The sequence below is a fragment of the Mauremys mutica genome, unplaced genomic scaffold (assembly GCF_020497125.1).
Source record: "Mauremys mutica isolate MM-2020 ecotype Southern unplaced genomic scaffold, ASM2049712v1 Super-Scaffold_100016:::fragment_2:::debris, whole genome shotgun sequence".
Lineage (NCBI taxonomy): Eukaryota > Metazoa > Chordata > Testudines > Geoemydidae > Mauremys > Mauremys mutica.
The window spans coordinates 10,775-36,612 of NW_025423254.1; the positions used below are offsets into that span (position 1 = coordinate 10,775).

The 25,838-nt window shown below is 44.1% G+C and overlaps 1 long non-coding RNA gene across 37 annotated transcripts; it reads left to right on the forward strand.

Annotated features, from left to right (window-relative positions):
* The first annotated feature begins 1,745 nt into the window (after positions 1-1,745).
* Positions 1,746-23,924, forward strand: LOC123358214. 37 transcript variants are annotated; one of them, XR_006575662.1, is made up of 22 exons: positions 1,746-2,075; positions 2,176-2,255; positions 2,645-2,814; positions 3,095-4,080; positions 4,181-6,083; positions 6,184-6,263; positions 6,652-8,086; positions 8,187-8,266; positions 8,655-10,089; positions 10,190-10,269; positions 10,658-12,092; positions 12,193-12,272; positions 12,661-14,095; positions 14,196-14,275; positions 14,664-16,098; positions 16,199-16,278; positions 16,667-18,101; positions 18,202-18,281; positions 18,670-19,365; positions 19,603-19,718; positions 22,030-22,186; positions 23,572-23,924. It is a non-coding gene; the product is annotated as an uncharacterized LOC123358214 (long non-coding RNA). The 37 variants fall into 37 exon arrangements; XR_006575688.1 differs by lacking the exons at positions 22,030-22,186; positions 23,572-23,924 and adding exons at positions 19,890-20,104; positions 20,205-21,354; XR_006575673.1 differs by lacking the exons at positions 22,030-22,186; positions 23,572-23,924 and adding an exon at positions 20,205-21,354 and having other exon boundaries at positions 16,667-17,362; positions 17,600-17,715; positions 17,887-18,101; positions 18,670-20,104.
* The last annotated feature ends 1,914 nt before the right edge of the window (positions 23,925-25,838 follow it).

The window sequence follows — 25,838 nt, forward strand, 5'->3', positions numbered from 1 at the left end:
GTTCTCCTTGTGCTTTGCACAAGCACAGGACCAGATCCTTCATCTTCAAGGTTACTATGGTTATGACGGGGGCTCTGTTTCTTGGTCCAGAGCCAAGTGTGGGGGTTCAGGGTGCTGTTTAGTGGCCTGTGATATCCAGAAGGTCAGATTAGATGATCTGTGGTCCCTTCTGGCCGTCAGTTCTAGGACTACAGCTCTAAATATGAGAATAAGTGTACACAGTGCTACCTATTTGACTCGATTGTTCTAACAGGTCCAGGGTGTAGGGGTGGTAACTAAGCACGTGAGAGGGGCAATACACAACTTGTTTGTATGAGGGTATAAAAGAGGGGTCACAGAAGGTACATCTGGCCAAGGGGGGAGTCCCACTGCTGACTGAGCTGGTGTCTATGCAGAATGTATGGGGTGCTAGTACAAGTGCTTTGTCAACAACAAACCTGGCCAAGCGCATTTGACACCGAATGAGTCTGTTGTGTTTCGGGCAGTTTGACGGAGGTCTGCTGGGTTTGACGGAGGTCTGCTGGGCCAGCTACCTGGCCAGAGCCAGGACAACGTATGGGCCCACACAGCCAATAACAGGTGTCCTTTTATCAGAGCCCCCAGCGATCATGGAAGGGTGGAGTGATGGTTCTGGTATCTGCCCATCTCCAGCTAACAGTGAAATCCCTGCCTGGATTCCCCTGCACAGGAGGCGCTGGCTGTCAGTCCCCGGGTGGGTCTGCAGCGATCAGCCTAGACCAGAAGATGGAGGACAGCCCGGTGCCATGAAATGCAGCCAACAGGGTTAGTCCTGAGAGGGGCTGAGCACTTGCAGCTCTCACTGGTTTCAGAGGGAGATGCAGGAGCTCAGCACTGCTCAGAATTGGCCCATTGTGATGGAAGTGGAACATTCCACCGTAGGGATGGTAACCTAGAAAAACAGAGGTGGGGACAGGCAGTGGTAACTAGGGATGTAACTAGGGGCCGCAGCATTTCACACCAGGATGTCGCCCAGAGCACATGTCTGCTGCCTGTGGGTCTGAGTACAGGGACCAGAGTGATGGAGCAGGGCCTTCTGGGACCAACCTGCTCCCATTGCTAAAGAAGGGAACATGAGACACCGAAGGATGAAGGAAAGTATTCTTGTATGGAGGAAGGAAACAAGGCAGGGACAAAGCTAGGCGGGGGAGGGAGGAGGTACTGATAAGGGAGGAGGGGGGGAAATGGAAGAAGTTAGTGAGAAAGAAGAACCAGGGAATTGAGGAAGGTACAGAGAAGAAAGAGGGACGGGTAATGGGTGAGGGGAGAGACATGGAAAAGGAGTTGGCAGAGAGGCTAGAAGAGAAGAGAAAGGAGAAGCATGGAAGAAGTGGATGGGGGTAAGAACCTGGACCGATTTCTTTAGCATCAGGTAGAATCCCAATTGCCTTTGTCAGGATGTAACTACTAGGGGTTAACAATGCAGGTATTTCTACAATTCAAAAAAGAAAGGGTAGAAGTGACCATAGCTGAGAGCTGGCATCAGCTTGGTTCTTACCTTTCAAGAGATTACATTGCAATTGGTCCTATTTCTGTTGATTTGATCACTGCAGCTTGTCTGTCAGAAGTTCATACTGTACCATTTAAGTACGAAGAATGCACCTTCTCCTAGCAATGGAGTGGAAATTAACCAGAAAGGAAACAAGCAAAACTAATCACTGCTACCAAGAGGTAAGGAACTCACCTTAGAATGGAAAAATTGATGGCTCTGGTTTCCCTTCAGGTGAAAGAAATGCAGCTGTCCATCAGAAGTAGGAACAGTTTCTCTTGCTATCAAGAGGTAAGGAATGCACCTTCTCCTAGCAATGGAGTGGAAACTAACCAATCTGAGTGTACTTTCAGGTGAAGGAAGTGAATCTAGCCTTTGCTGTCAAAGGCTACAAGCAGTTTCATAAGAATAAAGCAAGATACATAACCAAAGCTTCTGAGGTTACAGAAGTATTGACTTGTTCCAATCAAGACTAAGGAAACCACTTATACCTACTAGATTTTTAGCAGTACAGCTGATCGTATGGAGAGAAAGAGAGAAACCAATCCAGCAATTCATCACGCAGAAGGTGTGCATTTATACTCCCTGTTACAAAATGAATCCAATGACAATGCCTTTACATTTGTTGCCTGACAAAACTATGGTCTGTCAAACATTGATCTTTGCAGGAGGTCATATTTCGAGATGCAAGGATGACACATGGCTGTAGTTTACAGGAAGGAATTAGCGGATCCATCCTTTTAAGGAGGTAAGAAATACAATACACCATTCCCATAATAGTCAATGGTTCTGGTCATCCTTTCAGGTGGAAGGAAGGTAACGGAGGAAATTTTCATCTCTCTAAAGAGCATGAGAAGTTGCTGTACTGAATAAAGCACTAAAAATGGGAGCTACCTGTTCAGATGAAAGGAAAGTAGTTGGTAATTCTAACCAAAGATGATGATCTTTGTTCCTTTTTCCTTCCCAGAGAAGGCCATTGGTTGTTCCTACAAGGATGGAACAGGGAAGTTATTTCAAAGAACAAGTGCAACTAACCAGAGTGTGAAGATGAGCATTGAGCCTGCTCTTCCATTTGCAGAGAGGAGTTGTCCAGCTGATTCTAGTTGTGCCTAATTGATCATTTTGCTTATTTTTCAGATGTCAAGAACAAAGTGGAACTGATCATTTCTATCAAGAGGTAAGGAACGCACCTCCTCACAGCACGGGGGCAGGACTTAAAGGCTCTGTTTCTATTTTCAGGTGAAATGAAGGTCTTACCATTCAAGGGAGGATGATAAGAGGCTGCTGAATTGAAGAAAAAAAGACAGGTAAGGATACCTGGCCAGAGGAAAGAAAAGCATCTTTTACTTTTACTTCTAGTTCAGAAAAAGGCAAGCAGCCATTTTATATGCTTCAGGATTTACCCAGCGTAGCTGGTTGTACCGCTAAGAATCAAAGCCTTGCGGTGGAACATGACTGACAAGTAGGTGAGCACTGAAAGGTCTCTAGAAGCCTAATGATCTGGATGCTAAGGAACCTTCTCCATAGATGACTCTTCATAGCTGCTAGTGAGTACTAATAAATAAATCTGTCAAACATTGATTGCAGGTTTTGCTGTGAGATATGAAGAGACCAGGTGGCCATTCCTACCAGGGAGAAGTGAGGCTAAGTGGCGTGGCTGTCCCGGGCAAGGAGGTAAGAAATACCTGTCTCCAAACATCCATGTGTACATGAAGTGGTGTGGATTTTGCTTTCAGGGAGAAAAACTGTGGATGACCTTACTTGTCATGGGGAGAGTGTCAAAAGCAGACTCGGGACAAATCTGAATCAAGTCAGCAGACCATCAGACATGGAGGTAAGCATTTACGTTTCCCTGGTTGACAAATGAATCTGAGGCTAAAGCGACACTTGCAGACCAAATAAAGAGGTCACGTTGCATCTCCAGATGGAAGGAGACCAGAGGGCTGTTGTGTTCTAGCAGAAATTAATGCAAATCCAACTAGCTGAACCAGGCATGTCAGTTGGTAAAGAAATGCACTTTTTTTCCCCTCTTAACATTCAAGTGGCAATGAATAGATTCTCACACTTTCAGATGAGAGAAATGCAGCCGATTTGAACGTTGAGGGTGTGAAAACTTCAGGAAGTTGCTAGAAGATCTGGGATATCTACAGAAAGGAAACAAGCAAAACTCATCACTGCTACCAAGAGGTAAGGAACTCACCTTAGAATGGAAAAATTGATGGATCTGGTTTCCCTTCAGGTGAAAGAAATGCAGCTGTCCGTCAGAAGTAGGAACAGTTTCTCTTGCTATCAAGAGGTAAGGAATGCACCTTCTCCTAGCAATGGAGTGGAAACTAACCAATCTGAGTGTACTTTCAGGTGAAGGAAGTGAATCTAGCCTTTGCTGTCAAAGGCTACAAGCAGTTTCATAAGAATAAAGCAAGATACATAACCAAAGCTACTGAGGTTACAGAAGTATTGACTTGTTCCAATCAAGACTAAGGAAACCACTTATACCTACTAGATTTTTAGCAGTACAGCTGATCGTATGGAGAGAAAGAGAGAAACCAATCCAGCAATTCATCACGCAGAAGGTGTGCATTTATACTCCCTGTTACAAAATGAATCCAATGACAATTCCTTTACATTTGTTGCCTGACAAAACTATGGTCTGTCAAACATTGATCTTTGCAGGAGGTCATATTTCGAGATGCAAGGATGACACATGGCTGTAGTTTACAGGAAGGAATTAGCGGATCCATCCTTTTAAGGAGGTAAGAAATACAATACACCATTCCCATAATAGTCAATGGTTCTGGTCATCCTTTCAGGTGGAAGGAAGGTAACGGAGGAAATTTTCATCTCTCTAAAGAGCATGAGAAGTTGCTGTACTGAATAAAGCACTAAAAATGGGAGCTACCTGTTCAGATGAAAGGAAAGTAGTTGGTAATTCTAACCAAAGATGATGATCTTTGTTCCTTTTCCTTCCCAGAGAAGGCCATTGGTTGTTCCTACAAGGATGGAACAGGGAAGTTATTTCAAAGAACAAGTGCAACTAACCAGAGTGTGAAGATGAGCATTGAGCCTGCTCTTTCATTTGCAGAGAGGAGTTGTCCAGCTGATTCTAGTTGTGCCTAATTGATCATTTTGCTTATTTTTCAGATGTCAAGAACTAAGTGGAACTGATCATTTCTATCAAGAGGTAAGGAACGCACCTCCTCACAGCACGGGGGCAGGACTTAAAGGCTCTGTTTCTATTTTCAGGTGAAATGAAGGTCTTACCATTCAAGGGAGGATGGTAAGAGGCTGCTGAATTGAAGAAAAAAAGACAGGTAAGGATACCTGGCCAGAGGAAAGAAAAGCATCTTTTACTTTTACTTCTAGTTCAGAAAAAGGCAAGCAGCCATTTATATGCTTCAGGTTTTACCCAGCGTAGCTGGTTGTACCGCTAAGAATCAAAGCCTTGCGGTGGAACATGACTGACAAGTAGGTGAGCACTGAAAGGTCTCTAGAAGCCTAATGATCTGGATGCTAAGGAACCTTCTCCATAGATGACTCTTCATAGCTGCTAGTGAGTAATAATAAATAAATCTGTCAAACATTGATTGCAGGTTTTGCTGTGAGATATGAAGAGACCAGGTGGCCATTCCTACCAGGGAGAAGTGAGGCTAAGTGGCGTGGCTGTCCCGGGCAAGGAGGTAAGAAATACCAGTCTCCAAACATCCATGTGTACATGAAGTGGTGTGGATTTTGCTTTCAGGGAGAAAAACTGTGGATGACCTTACTTGTCATGGGGAGAGTGTCAAAAGCAGACTCGGGACAAATCTGAATCAAGTCAGCAGACCATCAGACATGGAGGTAAGCATTTACGTTTCCCTGGTTGACAAATGAATCTGAGGCTAAAGCGACACTTGCAGACCAAATAAAGAGGTCACGTTGCATCTCCAGATGGAAGGAGACCAGAGGGCTGTTGTGTTCTAGCAGAAATTAATGCAAATCCAACTAGCTGAACCAGGCATGTCAGTTGGTAAAGAAATGCACTTTTTTTCCCCTCTTAACATTCAAGTGGCAATGAATAGATTCTCACACTTTCAGATGAGAGAAATGCAGCCGATTTGAACGTTGAGGGTGTGAAAACTTCAGGAAGTTGCTAGAAGATCTGGGATATCTACAGAAAGGAAACAAGCAAAACTCATCACTGCTACCAAGAGGTAAGGAACTCACCTTAGAATGGAAAAATTGATGGATCTGGTTTCCCTTCAGGTGAAAGAAATGCAGCTGTCCGTCAGAAGTAGGAACAGTTTCTCTTGCTATCAAGAGGTAAGGAATGCACCTTCTCCTAGCAATGGAGTGGAAACTAACCAATCTGAGTGTACTTTCAGGTGAAGGAAGTGAATCTAGCCTTTGCTGTCAAAGGCTACAAGCAGTTTCATAAGAATAAAGCAAGATACATAACCAAAGCTTCTGAGGTTACAGAAGTATTGACTTGTTCCAATCAAGAATAAGGAAACCACTTATACCTACTAGATTTTTAGCAGTACAGCTGATCGTATGGAGAGAAAGAGAGAAACCAATCCAGCAATTCATCACGCAGAAGGTGTGCATTTATACTCCCTGTTACAAAATGAATCCAATGACAATGCCTTTACATTTGTTGCCTGACAAAACTATGGTCTGTCAAACATTGATCTTTGCAGGAGGTCATATTTCGAGATGCAAGGATGACACATGGCTGTAGTTTACAGGAAGGAATTAGCGGATCCATCCTTTTAAGGAGGTAAGAAATACAATACACCATTCCCATAATAGTCAATGGTTCTGGTCATCCTTTCAGGTGGAAGGAAGGTAACGGAGGAAATTTTCATCTCTCTAAAGAGCATGAGAAGTTGCTGTACTGAATAAAGCACTAAAAATGGGAGCTACCTGTTCAGATGAAAGGAAAGTAGTTGGTAATTCTAACCAAAGATGATGATCTTTGTTCCTTTTCCTTCCCAGAGAAGGCCATTGGTTGTTCCTACAAGGATGGAACAGGGAAGTTATTTCAAAGAACAAGTGCAACTAACCAGAGTGTGAAGATGAGCATTGAGCCTGCTCTTCCATTTGCAGAGAGGAGTTGTCCAGCTGATTCTAGTTGTGCCTAATTGATCATTTTGCTTATTTTTCAGATGTCAAGAACTAAGTGGAACTGATCATTTCTATCAAGAGGTAAGGAACGCACCTCCTCACAGCACGGGGGCAGGACTTAAAGGCTCTGTTTCTATTTTCAGGTGAAATGAAGGTCTTACCATTCAAGGGAGGATGGTAAGAGGCTGCTGAATTGAAGAAAAAAAGACAGGTAAGGATACCTGGCCAGAGGAAAGAAAAGCATCTTTTACTTTTACTTCTAGTTCAGAAAAAGGCAAGCAGCCATTTATATGCTTCAGGTTTTACCCAGCGTAGCTGGTTGTACCGCTAAGAATCAAAGCCTTGCGGTGGAACATGACTGACAAGTAGGTGAGCACTGAAAGGTCTCTAGAAGCCTAATGATCTGGATGCTAAGGAACCTTCTCCATAGATGACTCTTCATAGCTGCTAGTGAGTAATAATAAATAAATCTGTCAAACATTGATTGCAGGTTTTGCTGTGAGATATGAAGAGACCAGGTGGCCATTCCTACCAGGGAGAAGTGAGGCTAAGTGGCGTGGCTGTCCCGGGCAAGGAGGTAAGAAATACCAGTCTCCAAACATCCATGTGTACATGAAGTGGTGTGGATTTTGCTTTCAGGGAGAAAAACTGTGGATGACCTTACTTGTCATGGGGAGAGTGTCAAAAGCAGACTCGGGACAAATCTGAATCAAGTCAGCAGACCATCAGACATGGAGGTAAGCATTTACGTTTCCCTGGTTGACAAATGAATCTGAGGCTAAAGCGACACTTGCAGACCAAATAAAGAGGTCACGTTGCATCTCCAGATGGAAGGAGACCAGAGGGCTGTTGTGTTCTAGCAGAAATTAATGCAAATCCAACTAGCTGAACCAGGCATGTCAGTTGGTAAAGAAATGCACTTTTTTTCCCCTCTTAACATTCAAGTGGCAATGAATAGATTCTCACACTTTCAGATGAGAGAAATGCAGCCGATTTGAACGTTGAGGGTGTGAAAACTTCAGGAAGTTGCTAGAAGATCTGGGATATCTACAGAAAGGAAACAAGCAAAACTCATCACTGCTACCAAGAGGTAAGGAACTCACCTTAGAATGGAAAAATTGATGGATCTGGTTTCCCTTCAGGTGAAAGAAATGCAGCTGTCCGTCAGAAGTAGGAACAGTTTCTCTTGCTATCAAGAGGTAAGGAATGCACCTTCTCCTAGCAATGGAGTGGAAACTAACCAATCTGAGTGTACTTTCAGGTGAAGGAAGTGAATCTAGCCTTTGCTGTCAAAGGCTACAAGCAGTTTCATAAGAATAAAGCAAGATACATAACCAAAGCTTCTGAGGTTACAGAAGTATTGACTTGTTCCAATCAAGACTAAGGAAACCACTTATACCTACTAGATTTTTAGCAGTACAGCTGATCGTATGGAGAGAAAGAGAGAAACCAATCCAGCAATTCATCACGCAGAAGGTGTGCATTTATACTCCCTGTTACAAAATGAATCCAATGACAATTCCTTTACATTTGTTGCCTGACAAAACTATGGTCTGTCAAACATTGATCTTTGCAGGAGGTCATATTTCGAGATGCAAGGATGACACATGGCTGTAGTTTACAGGAAGGAATTAGCGGATCCATCCTTTTAAGGAGGTAAGAAATACAATACACCATTCCCATAATAGTCAATGGTTCTGGTCATCCTTTCAGGTGGAAGGAAGGTAACGGAGGAAATTTTCATCTCTCTAAAGAGCATGAGAAGTTGCTGTACTGAATAAAGCACTAAAAATGGGAGCTACCTGTTCAGATGAAAGGAAAGTAGTTGGTAATTCTAACCAAAGATGATGATCTTTGTTCCTTTTCCTTCCCAGAGAAGGCCATTGGTTGTTCCTACAAGGATGGAACAGGGAAGTTATTTCAAAGAACAAGTGCAACTAACCAGAGTGTGAAGATGAGCATTGAGCCTGCTCTTCCATTTGCAGAGAGGAGTTGTCCAGCTGATTCTAGTTGTGCCTAATTGATCATTTTGCTTATTTTTCAGATGTCAAGAACTAAGTGGAACTGATCATTTCTATCAAGAGGTAAGGAACGCACCTCCTCACAGCACGGGGGCAGGACTTAAAGGCTCTGTTTCTATTTTCAGGTGAAATGAAGGTCTTACCATTCAAGGGAGGATGGTAAGAGGCTGCTGAATTGAAGAAAAAAAGACAGGTAAGGATACCTGGCCAGAGGAAAGAAAAGCATCTTTTACTTTTACTTCTAGTTCAGAAAAAGGCAAGCAGCCATTTATATGCTTCAGGTTTTACCCAGCGTAGCTGGTTGTACCGCTAAGAATCAAAGCCTTGCGGTGGAACATGACTGACAAGTAGGTGAGCACTGAAAGGTCTCTAGAAGCCTAATGATCTGGATGCTAAGGAACCTTCTCCATAGATGACTCTTCATAGCTGCTAGTGAGTAATAATAAATAAATCTGTCAAACATTGATTGCAGGTTTTGCTGTGAGATATGAAGAGACCAGGTGGCCATTCCTACCAGGGAGAAGTGAGGCTAAGTGGCGTGGCTGTCCCGGGCAAGGAGGTAAGAAATACCAGTCTCCAAACATCCATGTGTACATGAAGTGGTGTGGATTTTGCTTTCAGGGAGAAAAACTGTGGATGACCTTACTTGTCATGGGGAGAGTGTCAAAAGCAGACTCGGGACAAATCTGAATCAAGTCAGCAGACCATCAGACATGGAGGTAAGCATTTACGTTTCCCTGGTTGACAAATGAATCTGAGGCTAAAGCGACACTTGCAGACCAAATAAAGAGGTCACGTTGCATCTCCAGATGGAAGGAGACCAGAGGGCTGTTGTGTTCTAGCAGAAATTAATGCAAATCCAACTAGCTGAACCAGGCATGTCAGTTGGTAAAGAAATGCACTTTTTTTCCCCTCTTAACATTCAAGTGGCAATGAATAGATTCTCACACTTTCAGATGAGAGAAATGCAGCCGATTTGAACGTTGAGGGTGTGAAAACTTCAGGAAGTTGCTAGAAGATCTGGGATATCTACAGAAAGGAAACAAGCAAAACTCATCACTGCTACCAAGAGGTAAGGAACTCACCTTAGAATGGAAAAATTGATGGATCTGGTTTCCCTTCAGGTGAAAGAAATGCAGCTGTCCGTCAGAAGTAGGAACAGTTTCTCTTGCTATCAAGAGGTAAGGAATGCACCTTCTCCTAGCAATGGAGTGGAAACTAACCAATCTGAGTGTACTTTCAGGTGAAGGAAGTGAATCTAGCCTTTGCTGTCAAAGGCTACAAGCAGTTTCATAAGAATAAAGCAAGATACATAACCAAAGCTTCTGAGGTTACAGAAGTATTGACTTGTTCCAATCAAGACTAAGGAAACCACTTATACCTACTAGATTTTTAGCAGTACAGCTGATCGTATGGAGAGAAAGAGAGAAACCAATCCAGCAATTCATCACGCAGAAGGTGTGCATTTATACTCCCTGTTACAAAATGAATCCAATGACAATTCCTTTACATTTGTTGCCTGACAAAAATATGGTCTGTCAAACATTGATCTTTGCAGGAGGTCATATTTCGAGATGCAAGGATGACACATGGCTGTAGTTTACAGGAAGGAATTAGCGGATCCATCCTTTTAAGGAGGTAAGAAATACAATACACCATTCCCATAATAGTCAATGGTTCTGGTCATCCTTTCAGGTGGAAGGAAGGTAACGGAGGAAATTTTCATCTCTCTAAAGAGCATGAGAAGTTGCTGTACTGAATAAAGCACTAAAAATGGGAGCTACCTGTTCAGATGAAAGGAAAGTAGTTGGTAATTCTAACCAAAGATGATGATCTTTGTTCCTTTTCCTTCCCAGAGAAGGCCATTGGTTGTTCCTACAAGGATGGAACAGGGAAGTTATTTCAAAGAACAAGTGCAACTAACCAGAGTGTGAAGATGAGCATTGAGCCTGCTCTTCCATTTGCAGAGAGGAGTTGTCCAGCTGATTCTAGTTGTGCCTAATTGATCATTTTGCTTATTTTTCAGATGTCAAGAACTAAGTGGAACTGATCATTTCTATCAAGAGGTAAGGAACGCACCTCCTCACAGCACGGGGGCAGGACTTAAAGGCTCTGTTTCTATTTTCAGGTGAAATGAAGGTCTTACCATTCAAGGGAGGATGATAAGAGGCTGCTGAATTGAAGAAAAAAAGACAGGTAAGGATACCTGGCCAGAGGAAAGAAAAGCATCTTTTACTTTTACTTCTAGTTCAGAAAAAGGCAAGCAGCCATTTATATGCTTCAGGTTTTACCCAGCGTAGCTGGTTGTACCGCTAAGAATCAAAGCCTTGCGGTGGAACATGACTGACAAGTAGGTGAGCACTGAAAGGTCTCTAGAAGCCTAATGATCTGGATGCTAAGGAACCTTCTCCATAGATGACTCTTCATAGCTGCTAGTGAGTAATAATAAATAAATCTGTCAAACATTGATTGCAGGTTTTGCTGTGAGATATGAAGAGACCAGGTGGCCATTCCTACCAGGGAGAAGTGAGGCTAAGTGGCGTGGCTGTCCCGGGCAAGGAGGTAAGAAATACCAGTCTCCAAACATCCATGTGTACATGAAGTGGTGTGGATTTTGCTTTCAGGGAGAAAAACTGTGGATGACCTTACTTGTCATGGGGAGAGTGTCAAAAGCAGACTCGGGACAAATCTGAATCAAGTCAGCAGACCATCAGACATGGAGGTAAGCATTTACGTTTCCCTGGTTGACAAATGAATCTGAGGCTAAAGCGACACTTGCAGACCAAATAAAGAGGTCACGTTGCATCTCCAGATGGAAGGAGACCAGAGGGCTGTTGTGTTCTAGCAGAAATTAATGCAAATCCAACTAGCTGAACCAGGCATGTCAGTTGGTAAAGAAATGCACTTTTTTTCCCCTCTTAACATTCAAGTGGCAATGAATAGATTCTCACACTTTCAGATGAGAGAAATGCAGCCGATTTGAACGTTGAGGGTGTGAAAACTTCAGGAAGTTGCTAGAAGATCTGGGATATCTACAGAAAGGAAACAAGCAAAACTCATCACTGCTACCAAGAGGTAAGGAACTCACCTTAGAATGGAAAAATTGATGGATCTGGTTTCCCTTCAGGTGAAAGAAATGCAGCTGTCCGTCAGAAGTAGGAACAGTTTCTCTTGCTATCAAGAGGTAAGGAATGCACCTTCTCCTAGCAATGGAGTGGAAACTAACCAATCTGAGTGTACTTTCAGGTGAAGGAAGTGAATCTAGCCTTTGCTGTCAAAGGCTACAAGCAGTTTCATAAGAATAAAGCAAGATACATAACCAAAGCTTCTGAGGTTACAGAAGTATTGACTTGTTCCAATCAAGACTAAGGAAACCACTTATACCTACTAGATTTTTAGCAGTACAGCTGATCGTATGGAGAGAAAGAGAGAAACCAATCCAGCAATTCATCACGCAGAAGGTGTGCATTTATACTCCCTGTTACAAAATGAATCCAATGACAATTCCTTTACATTTGTTGCCTGACAAAAATATGGTCTGTCAAACATTGATCTTTGCAGGAGGTCATATTTCGAGATGCAAGGATGACACATGGCTGTAGTTTACAGGAAGGAATTAGCGGATCCATCCTTTTAAGGAGGTAAGAAATACAATACACCATTCCCATAATAGTCAATGGTTCTGGTCATCCTTTCAGGTGGAAGGAAGGTAACGGAGGAAATTTTCATCTCTCTAAAGAGCATGAGAAGTTGCTGTACTGAATAAAGCACTAAAAATGGGAGCTACCTGTTCAGATGAAAGGAAAGTAGTTGGTAATTCTAACCAAAGATGATGATCTTTGTTCCTTTTCCTTCCCAGAGAAGGCCATTGGTTGTTCCTACAAGGATGGAACAGGGAAGTTATTTCAAAGAACAAGTGCAACTAACCAGAGTGTGAAGATGAGCATTGAGCCTGCTCTTCCATTTGCAGAGAGGAGTTGTCCAGCTGATTCTAGTTGTGCCTAATTGATCATTTTGCTTATTTTTCAGATGTCAAGAACTAAGTGGAACTGATCATTTCTATCAAGAGGTAAGGAACGCACCTCCTCACAGCACGGGGGCAGGACTTAAAGGCTCTGTTTCTATTTTCAGGTGAAATGAAGGTCTTACCATTCAAGGGAGGATGATAAGAGGCTGCTGAATTGAAGAAAAAAAGACAGGTAAGGATACCTGGCCAGAGGAAAGAAAAGCATCTTTTACTTTTACTTCTAGTTCAGAAAAAGGCAAGCAGCCATTTATATGCTTCAGGTTTTACCCAGCGTAGCTGGTTGTACCGCTAAGAATCAAAGCCTTGCGGTGGAACATGACTGACAAGTAGGTGAGCACTGAAAGGTCTCTAGAAGCCTAATGATCTGGATGCTAAGGAACCTTCTCCATAGATGACTCTTCATAGCTGCTAGTGAGTAATAATAAATAAATCTGTCAAACATTGATTGCAGGTTTTGCTGTGAGATATGAAGAGACCAGGTGGCCATTCCTACCAGGGAGAAGTGAGGCTAAGTGGCGTGGCTGTCCCGGGCAAGGAGGTAAGAAATACCAGTCTCCAAACATCCATGTGTACATGAAGTGGTGTGGATTTTGCTTTCAGGGAGAAAAACTGTGGATGACCTTACTTGTCATGGGGAGAGTGTCAAAAGCAGACTCGGGACAAATCTGAATCAAGTCAGCAGACCATCAGACATGGAGGTAAGCATTTACGTTTCCCTGGTTGACAAATGAATCTGAGGCTAAAGCGACACTTGCAGACCAAATAAAGAGGTCACGTTGCATCTCCAGATGGAAGGAGACCAGAGGGCTGTTGTGTTCTAGCAGAAATTAATGCAAATCCAACTAGCTGAACCAGGCATGTCAGTTGGTAAAGAAATGCACTTTTTTTCCCCTCTTAACATTCAAGTGGCAATGAATAGATTCTCACACTTTCAGATGAGAGAAATGCAGCCGATTTGAACGTTGAGGGTGTGAAAACTTCAGGAAGTTGCTAGAAGATCTGGGATATCTACAGAAAGGAAACAAGCAAAACTCATCACTGCTACCAAGAGGTAAGGAACTCACCTTAGAATGGAAAAATTGATGGATCTGGTTTCCCTTCAGGTGAAAGAAATGCAGCTGTCCGTCAGAAGTAGGAACAGTTTCTCTTGCTATCAAGAGGTAAGGAATGCACCTTCTCCTAGCAATGGAGTGGAAACTAACCAATCTGAGTGTACTTTCAGGTGAAGGAAGTGAATCTAGCCTTTGCTGTCAAAGGCTACAAGCAGTTTCATAAGAATAAAGCAAGATACATAACCAAAGCTTCTGAGGTTACAGAAGTATTGACTTGTTCCAATCAAGACTAAGGAAACCACTTATACCTACTAGATTTTTAGCAGTACAGCTGATCGTATGGAGAGAAAGAGAGAAACCAATCCAGCAATTCATCACGCAGAAGGTGTGCATTTATACTCCCTGTTACAAAATGAATCCAATGACAATTCCTTTACATTTGTTGCCTGACAAAAATATGGTCTGTCAAACATTGATCTTTGCAGGAGGTCATATTTCGAGATGCAAGGATGACACATGGCTGTAGTTTACAGGAAGGAATTAGCGGATCCATCCTTTTAAGGAGGTAAGAAATACAATACACCATTCCCATAATAGTCAATGGTTCTGGTCATCCTTTCAGGTGGAAGGAAGGTAACGGAGGAAATTTTCATCTCTCTAAAGAGCATGAGAAGTTGCTGTACTGAATAAAGCACTAAAAATGGGAGCTACCTGTTCAGATGAAAGGAAAGTAGTTGGTAATTCTAACCAAAGATGATGATCTTTGTTCCTTTTCCTTCCCAGAGAAGGCCATTGGTTGTTCCTACAAGGATGGAACAGGGAAGTTATTTCAAAGAACAAGTGCAACTAACCAGAGTGTGAAGATGAGCATTGAGCCTGCTCTTCCATTTGCAGAGAGGAGTTGTCCAGCTGATTCTAGTTGTGCCTAATTGATCATTTTGCTTATTTTTCAGATGTCAAGAACTAAGTGGAACTGATCATTTCTATCAAGAGGTAAGGAACGCACCTCCTCACAGCACGGGGGCAGGACTTAAAGGCTCTGTTTCTATTTTCAGGTGAAATGAAGGTCTTACCATTCAAGGGAGGATGATAAGAGGCTGCTGAATTGAAGAAAAAAAGACAGGTAAGGATACCTGGCCAGAGGAAAGAAAAGCATCTTTTACTTTTACTTCTAGTTCAGAAAAAGGCAAGCAGCCATTTATATGCTTCAGGTTTTACCCAGCGTAGCTGGTTGTACCGCTAAGAATCAAAGCCTTGCGGTGGAACATGACTGACAAGTAGGTGAGCACTGAAAGGTCTCTAGAAGCCTAATGATCTGGATGCTAAGGAACCTTCTCCATAGATGACTCTTCATAGCTGCTAGTGAGTAATAATAAATAAATCTGTCAAACATTGATTGCAGGTTTTGCTGTGAGATATGAAGAGACCAGGTGGCCATTCCTACCAGGGAGAAGTGAGGCTAAGTGGCGTGGCTGTCCCGGGCAAGGAGGTAAGAAATACCAGTCTCCAAACATCCATGTGTACATGAAGTGGTGTGGATTTTGCTTTCAGGGAGAAAAACTGTGGATGACCTTACTTGTCATGGGGAGAGTGTCAAAAGCAGACTCGGGACAAATCTGAATCAAGTCAGCAGACCATCAGACATGGAGGTAAGCATTTACGTTTCCCTGGTTGACAAATGAATCTGAGGCTAAAGCGACACTTGCAGACCAAATAAAGAGGTCACGTTGCATCTCCAGATGGAAGGAGACCAGAGGGCTGTTGTGTTCTAGCAGAAATTAATGCAAATCCAACTAGCTGAACCAGGCATGTCAGTTGGTAAAGAAATGCACTTTTTTTCCCCTCTTAACATTCAAGTGGCAATGAATAGATTCTCACACTTTCAGATGAGAGAAATGCAGCCGATTTGAACGTTGAGGGTGTGAAAACTTCAGGAAGTTGCTAGAAGATCTGGGATATCTACAGAAAGGAAACAAGCAAAACTCATCACTGCTACCAAGAGGTAAGGAACTCACCTTAGAATGGAAAAATTGATGGATCTGGTTTCCCTTCAGGTGAAAGAAATGCAGCTGTCCGTCAGAAGTAGGAACAGTTTCTCTTGCTATCAAGAGGTAAGGAATGCACCTTCTCCTAGCAATGGAGTGGAAACTAACCAATCTGAGTGTACTTTCAGGTGAAGGAAGTGAATCTAGCCTTTGCTGTCAAAGGCTACAAGCAGTTTCATAAGAATAAAGCAAGATACATAACCAAAGCTTCTGAGGTTACAGAAGTATTGACTTGTTCCAATCAAGACTAAGGAAACCACTTATACCTACTAGATTTTTAGCAGTACAGCTGATCGTATGGAGAGAAAGAGAGAAACCAATCCAGCAATTCATCACGCAGAAGGTGTGCATTTATACTCCCTGTTACAAAATGAATCCAATGACAATTCCTTTACATTTGTTGCCTGACAAAAATATGGTCTGTCAAACATTGATCTTTGCAGGAGGTCATATTTCGAGATGCAAGGATGACACATGGCTGTAGTTTACAGGAAGGAATTAGCGGATCCATCCTTTTAAGGAGGTAAGAAATACAATACACCATTCCCATAATAGTCAATGGTTCTGGTCATCCTTTCAGGTGGAAGGAAGGTAACGGAGGAAATTTTCATCTCTCTAAAGAGCATGAGAAGTTGCTGTACTGAATAAAGCACTAAAAATGGGAGCTACCTGTTCAGATGAAAGGAAAGTAGTTGGTAATTCTAACCAAAGATGATGATCTTTGTTCCTTTTCCTTCCCAGAGAAGGCCATTGGTTGTTCCTACAAGGATGGAACAGGGAAGTTATTTCAAAGAACAAGTGCAACTAACCAGAGTGTGAAGATGAGCATTGAGCCTGCTCTTCCATTTGCAGAGAGGAGTTGTCCAGCTGATTCTAGTTGTGCCTAATTGATCATTTTGCTTATTTTTCAGATGTCAAGAACTAAGTGGAACTGATCATTTCTATCAAGAGGTAAGGAACGCACCTCCTCACAGCACGGGGGCAGGACTTAAAGGCTCTGTTTCTATTTTCAGGTGAAATGAAGGTCTTACCATTCAAGGGAGGATGATAAGAGGCTGCTGAATTGAAGAAAAAAAGACAGGTAAGGATACCTGGCCAGAGGAAAGAAAAGCATCTTTTACTTTTACTTCTAGTTCAGAAAAAGGCAAGCAGCCATTTATATGCTTCAGGTTTTACCCAGCGTAGCTGGTTGTACCGCTAAGAATCAAAGCCTTGCGGTGGAACATGACTGACAAGTAGGTGAGCACTGAAAGGTCTCTAGAAGCCTAATGATCTGGATGCTAAGGAACCTTCTCCATAGATGACTCTTCATAGCTGCTAGTGAGTAATAATAAATAAATCTGTCAAACATTGATTGCAGGTTTTGCTGTGAGATATGAAGAGACCAGGTGGCCATTCCTACCAGGGAGAAGTGAGGCTAAGTGGCGTGGCTGTCCCGGGCAAGGAGGTAAGAAATACCAGTCTCCAAACATCCATGTGTACATGAAGTGGTGTGGATTTTGCTTTCAGGGAGAAAAACTGTGGATGACCTTACTTGTCATGGGGAGAGTGTCAAAAGCAGACTCGGGACAAATCTGAATCAAGTCAGCAGACCATCAGACATGGAGGTAAGCATTTACGTTTCCCTGGTTGACAAATGAATCTGAGGCTAAAGCGACACTTGCAGACCAAATAAAGAGGTCACGTTGCATCTCCAGATGGAAGGAGACCAGAGGGCTGTTGTGTTCTAGCAGAAATTAATGCAAATCCAACTAGCTGAACCAGGCATGTCAGTTGGTAAAGAAATGCACTTTTTTTCCCCTCTTAACATTCAAGTGGCAATGAATAGATTCTCACACTTTCAGATGAGAGAAATGCAGCCGATTTGAACGTTGAGGGTGTGAAAACTTCAGGAAGTTGCTAGAAGATCTGGGATATCTACAGAAAGGAAACAAGCAAAACTCATCACTGCTACCAAGAGGTAAGGAACTCACCTTAGAATGGAAAAATTGATGGATCTGGTTTCCCTTCAGGTGAAAGAAATGCAGCTGTCCGTCAGAAGTAGGAACAGTTTCTCTTGCTATCAAGAGGTAAGGAATGCACCTTCTCCTAGCAATGGAGTGGAAACTAACCAATCTGAGTGTACTTTCAGGTGAAGGAAGTGAATCTAGCCTTTGCTGTCAAAGGCTACAAGCAGTTTCATAAGAATAAAGCAAGATACATAACCAAAGCTTCTGAGGTTACAGAAGTATAGACTTGTTCCAATCAAGACTAAGGAAACCACTTATACCTACTAGATTTTTAGCAGTACAGCTGATCGTATGGAGAGAAAGAGAGAAACCAATCCAGCAATTCATCACGCAGAAGGTGTGCATTTATACTCCCTGTTACAAAATGAATCCAATGACAATTCCTTTACATTTGTTGCCTGACAAAAATATGGTCTGTCAAACATTGATCTTTGCAGGAGGTCATATTTCGAGATGCAAGGATGACACATGGCTGTAGTTTACAGGAAGGAATTAGCGGATCCATCCTTTTAAGGAGGTAAGAAATACAATACACCATTCCCATAATAGTCAATGGTTCTGGTCATCCTTTCAGGTGGAAGGAAGGTAACGGAGGAAATTTTCATCTCTCTAAAGAGCATGAGAAGTTGCTGTACTGAATAAAGCACTAAAAATGGGAGCTACCTGTTCAGATGAAAGGAAAGTAGTTGGTAATTCTAACCAAAGATGATGATCTTTGTTCCTTTTCCTTCCCAGAGAAGGCCATTGGTTGTTCCTACAAGGATGGAACAGGGAAGTTATTTCAAAGAACAAGTGCAACTAACCAGAGTGTGAAGATGAGCATTGAGCCTGCTCTTCCATTTGCAGAGAGGAGTTGTCCAGCTGATTCTAGTTGTGCCTAATTGATCATTTTGCTTATTTTTCAGATGTCAAGAACTAAGTGGAACTGATCATTTCTATCAAGAGGTAAGGAACGCACCTCCTCACAGCACGGGGGCAGGACTTAAAGGCTCTGTTTCTATTTTCAGGTGAAATGAAGGTCTTACCATTCAAGGGAGGATGGTAAGAGGCTGCTGAATTGAAGAAAAAAAGACAGGTAAGGATACCTGGCCAGAGGAAAGAAAAGCATCTTTTACTTTTACTTCTAGTTCAGAAAAAGGCAAGCAGCCATTTATATGCTTCAGGTTTTACCCAGCGTAGCTGGTTGTACCGCTAAGAATCAAAGCCTTGCGGTGGAACATGACTGACAAGTAGGTGAGCACTGAAAGGTCTCTAGAAGCCTAATGATCTGGATGCTAAGGAACCTTCTCCATAGATGACTCTTCATAGCTGCTAGTGAGTAATAATAAATAAATCTGTCAAACATTGATTGCAGGTTTTGCTGTGAGATATGAAGAGACCAGGTGGCCATTCCTACCAGGGAGAAGTGAGGCTAAGTGGCGTGGCTGTCCCGGGCAAGGAGGTAAGAAATACCAGTCTCCAAACATCCATGTGTACATGAAGTGGTGTGGATTTTGCTTTCAGGGAGAAAAACTGTGGATGACCTTACTTGTCATGGGGAGAGTGTCAAAAGCAGACTCGGGACAAATCTGAATCAAGTCAGCAGACCATCAGACATGGAGGTAAGCATTTACGTTTCCCTGGTTGACAAATGAATCTGAGGCTAAAGCGACACTTGCAGACCAAATAAAGAGGTCACGTTGCATCTCCAGATGGAAGGAGACCAGAGGGCTGTTGTGTTCTAGCAGAAATTAATGCAAATCCAACTAGCTGAACCAGGCATGTCAGTTGGTAAAGAAATGCACTTTTTTTCCCCTCTTAACATTCAAGTGGCAATGAATAGATTCTCACACTTTCAGATGAGAGAAATGCAGCCGATTTGAACGTTGAGGGTGTGAAAACTTCAGGAAGTTGCTAGAAGATCTGGGATATCTACAGAAAGGAAACAAGCAAAACTCATCACTGCTACCAAGAGGTAAGGAACTCACCTTAGAATGGAAAAATTGATGGATCTGGTTTCCCTTCAGGTGAAAGAAATGCAGCTGTCCGTCAGAAGTAGGAACAGTTTCTCTTGCTATCAAGAGGTAAGGAATGCACCTTCTCCTAGCAATGGAGTGGAAACTAACCAATCTGAGTGTACTTTCAGGTGAAGGAAGTGAATCTAGCCTTTGCTGTCAAAGGCTACAAGCAGTTTCATAAGAATAAAGCAAGATACATAACCAAAGCTTCTGAGGTTACAGAAGTATTGACTTGTTCCAATCAAGACTAAGGAAACCACTTATACCTACTAGATTTTTAGCAGTACAGCTGATCGTATGGAGAGAAAGAGAGAAACCAATCCAGCAATTCATCACGCAGAAGGTGTGCATTTATACTCCCTGTTACAAAATGAATCCAATGACAATTCCTTTACATTTGTTGCCTGACAAAAATATGGTCTGTCAAACATTGATCTTTGCAGGAGGTCATATTTCGAGATGCAAGGATGACACATGGCTGTAGTTTACAGGAAGGAATTAGCGGATCCATCCTTTTAAGGAGGTAAGAAATACAATACACCATTCCCATAATAGTCAATGGTTCTGGTCATCCTTTCAGGTGGAAGGAAGGTAACGGAGGAAATTTTCATCTCTCTAAAGAGCATGAGAAGTTGCTGTACTGAATAAAGCACTAAAAATGGGAGCTACCTGTTCAGATGAAAGGAAAGTAGTTGGTAATTCTAACCAAAGATGATGATCTTTGTTCCTTTTCCTTCCCAGAGAAGGCCATTGGTTGTTCCTACAAGGATGGAACAGGGAAGTTATTTCAAAGAACAAGTGCAACTAACCAGAGTGTGAAGATGAGCATTGAGCCTGCTCTTCCATTTGCAGAGAGGAGTTGTCCAGCTGATTCTAGTTGTGCCTAATTGATCATTGTTGCTTATTTTTCAGATGTCAAGAACAAAGTGGAACTGATCATTTCTATCAAGAGGTAAGGAACGCACCTCCTCACAGCACGGGGGCAGGACTTAAAGGCTCTGTTTCTATTTTCAGGTGAAATGAAGGTCTTACCATTCAAGGGAGGATGATAAGAGGCTGCTGAATTGAAGAAAAAAAGACAGGTAAGGATACCTGGCCAGAGGAAAGAAAAGCATCTTTTACTTTTACTTCTAGTTCAGAAAAAGGCAAGCAGCCATTTATATGCTTCAGGTTTTACCCAGCGTAGCTGGTTGTACCGCTAAGAATCAAAGCCTTGCGGTGGAACATGACTGACAAGTAGGTGAGCACTGAAAGGTCTCTAGAAGCCTAATGATCTGGATGCTAAGGAACCTTCTCCATAGATGACTCTTCATAGCTGCTAGTGAGTAATAATAAATAAATCTGTCAAACATTGATTGCAGGTTTTGCTGTGAGATATGAAGAGACCAGGTGGCCATTCCTACCAGGGAGAAGTGAGGCTAAGTGGCGTGGCTGTCCCGGGCAAGGAGGTAAGAAATACCAGTCTCCAAACATCCATGTGTACATGAAGTGGTGTGGATTTTGCTTTCAGGGAGAAAAACTGTGGATGACCTTACTTGTCATGGGGAGAGTGTCAAAAGCAGACTCGGGACAAATAACATGGACTTGCCCAAATCTGAATCAAGTCAGCAGACCATCAGACATGGAGGTAAGCATTTACGTTTCCCTGGTTGACAAATGAATCTGAGGCTAAAGCAACACTTGCAGACCAAATAAATAGGTCACGTTGCATCTCCAGATGGAAGGAGACCAGAGGGCTGTTGTGTTCTAGAAGGAATTAATGCAAATCCAACTAGCTGAACCAGGCACGTCAGTTGGTAAAGAAATCCACATTTTTCCCCCTCTTAACATTCAAGTGGCAATGACTAGATTCTCACACTTTCAGATGAGAGAAATGCAGCCGATTTGAACGTTGAGGTTGTGAAAACTTCAGGAAGTTGCTAGAAGATCTGGGATATCTACAGAAAGGAAACAAGCAAAATTCATCACTGCTACCAAGAGGTAAGGAACTCACCTCATAATTGAGAAATTGATGTATCTGGTTTCCCTTCAGGTGAAAGAAATGCAGCTGATCTGATCTCCTGTGGACTGCAGATTATAAGCAGTCATATTACTGAAGAACAAACTAACGCATATTGCCAGACCTGCAAAAAGTTGCCTTCCTTGACTAGAATGGGAAGATAATCATTTATCACCTTCAAGTTTCAAACCCAGGATGCAGCAGACTACCAATGACAAGGAGGTGAGCATTTAGGATTCTCTTATTGCCAAATGGATTTGTCTTTTCAGGAGGAGAGTTACAGATGCTCAGGATTTGAGTAGAAAGGAACAGGGACGGAGCTGAACAGATCCAACACCTTAAAGGATGATTGGATCTCAAAATATGAAAGACCCCTCATTCAATAAAGCAACAGGATTGGCTCTGAGGAGCGGTAAGCAACATTTGGTAAGTCTAACAAATGAGCATAGCAATTTTGTAGTGCTGAATGTAATTTATGTTGTGCCAAAGGGTTTGTTACAGCTGATCAGACATCTCAGGAGCTAAGAGGATGTGAGGGGGATGGCAGATGTCAGGGGATTCATCTTTATTAGGAGATGCTGAATCTGCTTGTCACTTGAGTGATATCGCTGACCTGGGAACCAAGAGTAGGAGTGGGCTGATAAAGTTTGCGGATGACACCAAGTTGGGAGGTATTGCCAATTCGGAAAAGGATCGGGATATCCTCCAGGGAGATTTGGATGACCTTGTAAACTGGAGTATTAGTAACAGGATGAAATTCAATAGTGAGAAGTGTAAGGTTATGCATTTAGGGATGACTAACAAGAACTTTAGTTATAAGCTGGGGACGCACCAGTTGGAAGTAACGGAGGAGGAGAAGGACCTAGGAGTCCTGGTTGATCGTAGGATGACTATGAGTAGGCAATGTGATGTGGCCGTTAAAAAAGCTAATGCGGTCTTGGGATGGATTAGGCGAGGTATTTCTAGTAGGGATAAGGAGGTGCTAGTCCCGTTATATAAGGCGTTGGTAAGACCTCATTTGGAGTATTGTGTGCAGTTTTGGTCTCCCATGTTTAAGAAGGATGAATTCAAACTGGAACGGGTACAAAGAAGGGCCACTAGAATGATCCGAGGAATGGAAAGCCTGTCGTATGAAAGGAGACTTGAGGAGCTCGGTTTGTTTTCCTTAACCAAAAGAAGAATAAGAGGAGATATGATTGCACTCTTTAAATATATCAGAGGGATAAATACCAGGGAAGGAGAGGAATTATTTCAGCTCAGTGCTAATGTGGACACGAGGACAAACGGATATAAATTGTCAGTCAGGAAATTTAGGCTTGAAATTAGACGAAGGTTTCTAACCATCAGAGGAGTGCAATTCTGGAACAGCCTACCAAAGGAAACAGTGGGGGCGAAGGACCTCCATGACTTTAAGATTAAGCTAGATAAGTTTATGGAGGGGATGGTATGATAGGATAACTGGCTTAGTCAATAGGTCAATAAAGTGCCACACTGGTAATTAGTACAATGGGTCAATGATAGGATATTGTTAGCCTTTTTCCAGAGGGTCTGGCTGGAGAGTCTTGCCCGCATGCTCGGGGTTCAGCTGACCGCCATATTTGGGGTCGGGAAGGAATTTTCCTCCAGGGTAGATTGGCAGTGGCCCTGGAGGTTTTTCGCCTTCCTCCAAAGCATGGGGCAGGGGTCGCTTGCTTAAGGAGTGGGTGGATCGGCTTATGTGGCCTGCATCTTGCAGGAGGTCAGACTAGATGATCATAATGGTCCCTTCTGATCTTGAATTCTATGATCAGTGGCTTTGGTTTTTCTTTCAGATGAAGGAAACAGGCAGCGTGGACAGTATTCAAGACACAATGTTTAAAAGTTGCTGCTGGGATGGAAGCAAAGAAGAAAGCCCTGGAGACGGGTTAGTGCTGGGACACAGGCACTATCCTGGAGGGGCCTGGGTCAGGGTGTTTAACCATAGTGACCAGTGGGTCCTTTCCCCACTGTGGTCCTGGCTCGCATGCACAGGGTGAAACCGATCGCCATGTTTGGGGTCAGGAAGGAATTTTCCTCCAGGGCAGATTGGCCAGAGACCCTGGAGGTTTTTCGCCTTCCTCTGGGGCATCGAGCAGGGACCAGCCCTTAGGGCCATTTAGGAACAGACATAATAAAATCAATCAGAGAGAACTTGTCTTCCTTTGTTTTTTGAATTTTCTATAAACCCGTCCTGTGCCCGCCGGCCATGCCCCTGCTCCCAGCCCCGCAGCAGGGCAGAGTCCCTCCCAGGTGCACTGCTCCCCCCTCCGTGCCAGCATGGCCCCCACGTCACTCTCCCACTCCAGCAGGGACCCAGCACAGGAGAGACCAGCCCACCGTCCCAGAGAGGGAAAAGCCGTGTGCACGGCCCCCAGGGATGGGGAGGGGACATGGCCAGGTGCACCGGTCGAGGGGAAAGCAGGAAGCCCAGCGGCACTGTCACCATGTTCCTCTCCCAGGATGCCCCCAGGGGCCAGGCCAAGGCCTTTGGTCGGCCACATCCAAGCGCTCTGCCCTGCTGCTCTTGTCGTAAGAGCCCCTCAAAGAGCGGTTCTGGAAGGGGCGGTCAATGACCCCAGAGCAACACTTCCATTGGCATGGTGGGGCCACCGCTCCCTGGGCACCTGAACTGGGCTCACAGGCTAGCAGCGAATAGTCCCCCAGGGCGTTGTTGTGGGGTCTCAAACCTCTATAATCCCAGCCGCCTGAAAGCCATTGGGGCCTCATTCTCCCTGTAGGGAGACAGCATCTCCAAGGTGAAGACAATACAAGTGACTTGTACCTTGGGAAGGCAGTTGGGGGAGAATGTGATATCCTGTGCAAAGATACCACGTGAACTGGTGTCACTCACAAACAGTGGTGCAGGAGGGGTCCTAACACCAGAGAAGAGCAAAATGGGGAAGGCCGTGGTCCTGGTTTTGCAACAATCTCCTCATTTCAGCTTCTATTTGGCAAAATGAACCCAAACCAAGGGTAGTGGGGAGGAAGGTCAGATCAGGGTTTTATTTTCTTGTAACCCTTCCCCACCCCACCCCTGCCACGAGATCATAGAGAGGTGGAGGGATGGTTCCGGCCCATCTCAGCCTGGCCTGAACAATGCACCACGGTCTGAACACACCCTGCCTAGGAGGAGCTGGCTGCAGGGGTATAAAACCACCAGTTAAAACCCCAGACATCCCAACATGTGACTGGTGATCACAGCCCCACCTATAACACAGTCTGCTCCCTCCCTTCATGGAGAGGGGCAGAGCTTAACTGTGCATCCGGCTTCCACACACACTTCATCCCCAGGCGTCAGCCAGGGTCAAACATCACCAAACACCAGAGAGGGGGGCTGATGGCACTAAGGAACAGGACAGACAGAGGCTGGGCACCCGCAGCTCCCACTGGTTCCAGAGGGAGGTGCAGGAGCTCAGCATGTGGCCAGTAAGACAGAGGGACAGAGACTCATGAGTCGGGAGAGTGATGGAGACCCCGGCAGGGGAGGGGAGATCAGACTGAAGGCAGCGTCTCTCACAACCTAGGGCTACATGAGACTCCTTCCAAAGAAGGAAACAGGAACCGTCGCATGGCCGGGCTTCTCCCCAGCTTGCCAAGGGCTCACTGCCACACCCAGGCTCTGACACAGTTTAATCCCAAACTGGAACTAAACTCACTTTCTCCATCTCAGGTGACTCTGGCAGAGGCTTCCTGCCATTTCCTACCCCATCCTCCCCACAGCCCCTCTGTAGTGAGGCGGTGCGGCTCCACTCTGCCTCGGAGGAGGAAGAGCCCAGCCAGAGGCCAGAGTGGGCGGAGCTAGGGAACTCTGAACCCGCCCCTCAAAAGGTCAGGCGGTGACCCGGAACTATAAAGGCCGGCCCTCTGCACTCAGTAGGAACCCAGCCACTGGAGGGAACAGACGTCCCTAGGGGAGCCTGAGACTGGGAAGCTCCTGCAGCCCAAGGCGGCCGCCCAGACTGGCCGGAGCTACCCCGCGCCCACTACTTGGAGGAGCTGCTGGAGCTGCCCCGTGCTCGCTACCCGGAGGAGCTGCCGGAGCTGCCGACCAACCCCTACC